The sequence below is a fragment of the Rhinopithecus bieti genome, unplaced genomic scaffold, assembly GCF_001698545.2.
Source record: "Rhinopithecus bieti isolate Rb0 unplaced genomic scaffold, ASM169854v2 scaffold_84002, whole genome shotgun sequence".
NCBI lineage: Eukaryota > Metazoa > Chordata > Mammalia > Primates > Cercopithecidae > Rhinopithecus > Rhinopithecus bieti.
The window spans coordinates 2,543,359-2,550,106 of record NW_016841755.1 but is presented as its reverse complement, the minus strand read 5'-3'; positions in this window follow the sequence as shown (position 1 = coordinate 2,550,106).

Below are 6,748 nucleotides of genomic sequence, written 5' to 3'. Positions count from 1 at the left end.
GGATGGGGTGTGGAGGGCCGGGGCCGGGGCCGAGGAGGGGGGCGGGTCCGGTCCGGAACTGGGGTCTGCGCGGCGCTGCGGGCCAGGCGGGGGTCCGCGCGACGGTGTGGACCGGGCTCCGGGGGCCGAGGCACGGCGGAGGCCAGGTAATTGGTTTCTATTTTAAACTTCACTTTGTTCTGGCGGAGGTGGGGCGGTGGGAAAGGCGTGGCCCCGAGGACGATTACATAAGTATTCACACCTGAACCGGTCTTGCGCCCGCGAGCGGATTTGGGGTGGGAGTTGGCGGTGGGCACCCGGGCTCGGGGCGCCTCGCGAGGGGCTGCTGCGTGCGGGTTTTGTGTCCTGCCTGTGTGACCTCACAGTGTCTCGGCGGTAAAGAGGCCGGGGATGGCTCTGTGGACTGCCTGGAAAAGCCCAGATGTGCCCGTGGGCGTTGAGGTGGCCTTCGAGGGGTGTCCCCTGCGTAACAAAGGACGGAGCCCTCGGACCCTCCGGTCCACTCGCCGTGTTGACTTAACCAGCAAGTCACAAAAGGAACTTTAGTGGGGATCCTACTTACACATACAGCAGAAAGGCATTGCCCCTGTCAACCTGCCATGAGTCTGGAATCTTGATTGAAGGTGATTTAAAAGCTGAGTGATGGACGTTCACCATGGGGCTATGGACTCAATACTATTAAAGATAATGACTCGAGTAGATGCAAAGGTGGCTAGCCTCCCGAAAGGTGCTTTTTCAGCTTATTTTAAAAACCACCCTATTAATATGATTGAAGTATTTTGGTTTAGGGATGTGTTACTTAGAAGAGCTAGGCATGCATGTTATTTGATAGGATACTGGCTACTACCATGTAAAATAAAAAGAGCTCATTTTGTCATTTGTCTGTTCCAGCTTCATTTTCACTTGCATTCTTTGATTATGTCGTCAAGTAACTGTTACTTATATTTACACAGACCAGCCAGGATTAAATATACCACACACCACTATTGTGCATGGGTCTGAGAACCCCTCGCCCCCTCTTAGTAAAATTGGAGAGTGAAGTTGCATAGGAGCCTGCCATGGTGTCAGGAGTTTGAGAGTTGGGTTACTTATAGGAGGACATCTTTAGTTTCACAGGAGTGACCCCCATGGCCATCTTGAATGGGCTCTGGGATGAATTGAACTCTGTGTAAGACTCACAAGTATTTTGGTAATTGAATTTGAATTTTGGTGTAAGGTACAAGCATGTCTGATGTTTTTCTTAATTCGTTAGTATGGCTTTGTTTTCTTACATTTGCTAATTTGAATATAGTGAAACACCAGAGCGCATTAACCTTCTAAAAAAATAATAATCCCGGTGGATCTGTAATAAAACTAACCAAGAGGAACGGGAATGCCTCTCTAAAATGAAACACAACACCAAAATAGCAGATTTAGTGTGTACAGCTTTCAAAAATGCGTAGAGAGATGGGAGTTCTGCTTATTTTTATTTCTGAAAGCTTTTGCATATTAGAATAATCTTTCCAAATGGCCTAATATCCTGAAATACACTAGATCAAGAACTTTGAGAAATGTGTCTGCTGTGAATTGCTGACATCCTGAGAATAGTTTACCTCACCAATGTTTTCCCATTGTTATTTGTAAACAACCTTCAGAGTCTACTAATTTAGAAATTTTATTTTTCTTGGAACCCTGAAGTCCTACATTTCTTTTTTCTTTTTTGTAAGATGTTGTCCCAGAGACCAAAATTGACTGAAGGGAATGAGAGAGGTCTTTGAAAAGAGGTCACAATGTGAAAAGCACTTTGTCTTCACTTTCATAAATGAAACTTTTAACTCCATTTACCTAACTTCCTCCTGCAAGGAGATATTTGAGTTTTATAAGTGAAGCATTTGATGTGATTAAGTTTAGCAACATGTGAAAAAGGAAAGGAGACTTCTTTAAAGAATACTTTGAAATGAGGTGTGCTCCAACAGATGGTTTCCAGTCTTACCAAATGGGGAAAAATGATAACATGGCCTAGCAATTGACGTAGAGTTTAGTCATGGATTATTCTCGAAAAACCAGTACTCAGTGTATTGGGTGGTTGTGGATTTTTAATTTATTCATTTTCCAGAATACATATTGGTCTTATTCATAATTTAAGAGAAGGCATCTTTTAAAAAGAATTTGGTGGGAGTGGTTGTAAGTCTGACTGGAGACTGTGTTTAGAGTTTCAGCTGCATTATACCTTAATGCCGTAGAGATAGAGACTGAAATATAAGCTGACTGCATTCTGCAGCAGGGAGCTTGTCCAAACGTGTGCACTTTCCTGTATAGTATGCTTGTTTAAATGTTGAAGACATGCATTGTTTTGTTTTTTACTCCATTTTCAATTTAGGAGAAAAGGACTTGTGTTAATTACCTAATTAAAAATGGTATTTCGCTTATTACTAGATTCTGACTGAAGAAGGCATTGCTTGCTATTAAATGTGCAGGAAACACGATCAACTTTCTCTTTGGTTTTCAGGTGGCCAAATTTAACTGGAGATGTGTAACTTTCTCAGTGATAGACGTGGATTTAATTATTAGGAATATGACTCTAATGGAAGGAAGTTAAATTTATGTGATTAGGTATCTGTTTTATAAATGCTTGAACTTGGAAGTAACATTTCTTGTTCAAAAGCAGACATCTTCCATGCTGTGAATGTTTATACATTTTAGTGCTTGGATAAAGCTATTCTGACACACTCAATTATCCCAAAAATGCATCTCTTTGCCTTCCCGACCCCTCCCCCTCAAAAGTTCTAGAAGCTGTGGAAAAGTTCAGTTGCCTATCTTACTGAACGTAGTGCAGGGAATATCCGTGGGTGTGCTCACTGCTCAGGGAGCTGGACGTGTGCCGCTCTGACTTCCTTAGCAGATCCTTACTTCCCTGGATTTGCATTTATTGCCTGACTAGCATCCCGCAAAAAGGCCTTTCCTGGCTGCCTGCGATTTGGCACCTTAGACCTTCGCTTCCAGCACTGTTAATGGCTGAACGTGAAGGACTAATTTTATTACTGTGTTTAGCTCACAGGACCTTGGAAGCGGCCCCTACTCTGTTGTTGGGAACTGCATGTCATTTAGATTTGCATTTTTCAAGTGAATTGTAGTGTCAGACTGTGCATCCGTTGTGAGGTCTGAGTGGGTGATGGTTGGACTACATCTCCCTGTGTATGAGAGGCACCGAGGGATGTGGAGGTTCTCAGAGGCAGATGGCGGTGGGGACTGTGGACAAGCCTCTGTTTGTGCAGCAGTGATTATTTGGTTGTTCCACTGTTTGGTTAGGTTCCCTTTGGGCTGGTCGCTAACTGGTGGCATAAGCTGACAGTGTAGCTGTTCCCTTCTTCTCCCTCCCCTCCTGGGGCTCTCATCCTCAGTCCTTCCACCTGACTGGCTGAAAGTGTAGTGGCAGCAGCCTATTATGGGAATGTATCTAGGGGCCATAGAGGAGACAGCATTTTTCAAATGGAAGCCCTGGCCTCAGTTCTCTCTGGTCCCAGGAACCAGTGAGTTTGGGAGTGGGGCAGGACGTTCTCTTTGATAGAGGAATGACCTCTGCCCTCGGTTAAGACCACCCTCCCACCCACCATTGGATAAGAACTATCAAAATCGTTTGATTTTCAGGGATTTTGAAAAGTCACAAACCCCTTTTAAGAAAAGAATCATATCAAATACTTACATTTAGGAATAATTAATAAAATTAGCCTTATGAGAGGAGGAGGAAGAAAGAAAACTTTGACTTTGACTTTAGAATGTCTCCTTCTGTTCTTTAAAAGTATCTTTATTTTAAAATTAATTTTCTAACAATATTTTAGGGGAATGACTTACATAGCTATAAATAGTATAAAGAAGGATACATTTATAGGGGCTATACATGCATTGTTTGTATTTGAAATTTCTAGTATCCACTAAAGTATATGAAGTGTATTTTAGATGGACTGGTAAAAACCAGCAGTTGCAACTGTCTGTTTTGCATTCCTTATGCTCTGCATCTGGCCACACGCGACTTGAACAGCTGAAGCTTTCCAAAGCTAGAGCCATCATCGTATTTATGTCTAGCATGAGATGTTTTCCAGTGGTAGACATTCGAATTGTAAAGAAGTGTAATTTGTGGCTCTCAACATGCCTTAAAAGTCATTTCCAAAAAAGATCTGGCATTTAATCTTTAATTCAAATGGTACTGAAAATTACAAAGCAGGAGTAATTAGAAATGCAACTATTTTTAGAATTAAACATGTAAATATATGTTAAGTAATGACTAAAACACAAGCAGGAGAGTAGGAAAAATTATTTAAGACAACCGTAGTAGGTTTAGATACATCTTACCATATACTGTATTTTAACTCCTTGTTAATTCTGGTAGATTTACTTTGTATTCCTGTTTCTGTACCTTCCCCCCCCAACCTTGGTCAGGAAGTAAATAAAATCTGTAGAATCTCAGAATTTACTGGGCCGAGAAGAGATATATATCGTATATAATTGTGAAATCCAGACAATTCCTCAGCTGAGTGGTGAAAATAGGATGAGTTTTTTGTGTGTTTTGTTATTTTCAAGGCAGAGGGAATCTGGTGTTTTTTTTTCCTTCAAAACCAGGTAGACAACGTCTCTCGCCGCCCTGGGGAGGTGCTGGTGCCGGCTCAGCCTCCAGGATACAGCTGTCCTGTTATTTTCTTGCTTTTTTAGGAGATGGTGTGCGTGGAGGAAGATGTGGTGTTAGTTTTCAGGACACAGTTAAAGACAGGCTTAAAAATCAAGGTTCTCTATTAAAACTATAATTTCTTGTTCATGGCTAAGAGTTAAAAATTTTTCAGCACTATTAACACTTGAAGAACTCTCTAATCCCTCACTCTTCCCATGTGAAAGTAAAGGACATTTGTTTAAGAATTTTTTTCTTTGTTTCAGAAAAGGGCAGCATGTGTCTGTCTTTGCCATATGGTACTATTTAACCTATATTGCATGAGCTGACGAGACGCTGTGTTTGGGGATTGATTTATTTCAGCGTTTGAGAATGTTCTTTGAAATTTAGTACAGTAAATGATGCATTGAAAGTTGTACAGAGAGGTCGTTTGTGGCTTTAGCAGATTCTTACTCAGTTGATGCTTAAGGGTGTAGTGAACAAGTTTCACTTTTTTTTCCCCGATACAATTTTTGTGAGAAATAGTTTGCCATTCAATGCTGAGTGACTGTGTTAATTCAGGAAAACACAGACTTGAATATGAGTGGTTAAGACTCCTGCTGGTCACAAATAAGGCTAAGAGTTGGGCAGGTCTGAAAGAGAAGATTCACTGTTTAGTTCCTGATTATTCTGGTGATTTTAATCTAGAGCAAAAAAGTATGTTTATTATTATTACTATTTTTGTCGTAACGACTTAGGTTTTGTCTCCATCTTTTTTTTTTTTTTATTTAAAGAAGTGAATTAACGAACAAATGGACAATCCTGTTTAATAGTTCCCCTGAGCTTCTGTGGCACTGCCCTGGAATTATCTACAGGTAGAACTGAGAGGTTTTCACTTAGGCTATGTTTTGTTTACACATGCTGGTTTGGGTTTTTGGGTAGACCTGTGTTGAATTCACAGGGTGTCTCGCTTAAGAGCCGTGTTGCAGGAATTTATTAATACGGAACGCCACAGAAGATTCCACCTCCATTTTAAACGTGTTCTGTATGGCTGTCGAGTCGACACCAAAGCAAATGTGTCTCCAGACACCTCTCTCGTTGTCTCAGTCTTGTTAGCGTTAATCATCCCGTTTTCTCTGTTTTACGAAAGAAGTAAACAAATTTCTACTCATCCACATGTGTGTCCCCGAAGCAAGGCATATGTGGACTGAAAGGTGAGCGAAGAGCGCGTGAGTGCACGTTGCCTTTGGTGATGCATCATTTATATTGACATTATCAGTGACACAGACAAAACATTTTTATGCCAGTTTGAGAAAATACCGTCATTCACATTGATGATCATATTCCCACCAGGTTTAGATGAATCATTTCAAAGCTTTTCATGTCTTTAGCATGACCATTAGCATAATGATGATAATTTGTCCTTTTGAGTAGCATCAAGCATAATTTACATTAACGTTGTTGTGTTGAGTGCAGTCCAACCCCAGGTGCTCACGTGGCTTCCTTTTTTCAAAATGGCTTTTACTTTTAAAATGAGAGGCAAGCAAGATGATCTCATTCTTAAAACCAACTTAAAAAATAAAACAGTATTAATAAGTAAGTGAATTCCTCATGTGAAAGTACTTGCTGTAGCAACATAAACTTGGGGACAATTCTGTAGAGTCATGGGATTAGTGGTTTAGTGGTAGGATTAAAATTAGCCTCAGTAAATTACCCTGGTGACAGAAAAGCAGAATCTGTTAATGGTTTTGCAGGAAGATTGGCTTATCAGTTATTTTCTAGGTTGATGAAAGATTATGGGCTGTTAAGAATTTGAACTTTGGAAAGCAAGGTTAATTTTCCTAATATTTACATATTTCAAAGTGTAGGTATTGATTAAAAAAGAAAGTTTATTACAGTTAGAATTTGGGATTTTACATGTGTGTGGGAGATGATTTACAAACCAGGTTTTTTGCTTAGCCGTGAACATTAAGGGGACTGTTGAGAGCGTGTGTTTTAGGCAGCCCTCCTTAAATCCTGTCGGGAATGGTAGGCCATTGTGGAAAGCATTTTTAGATGTTTTGGACCACGAAACCTCCATTTAGATCCCTACAAGGTAGTAGGTGATGACACTGCACTTCCTTGGCCCAA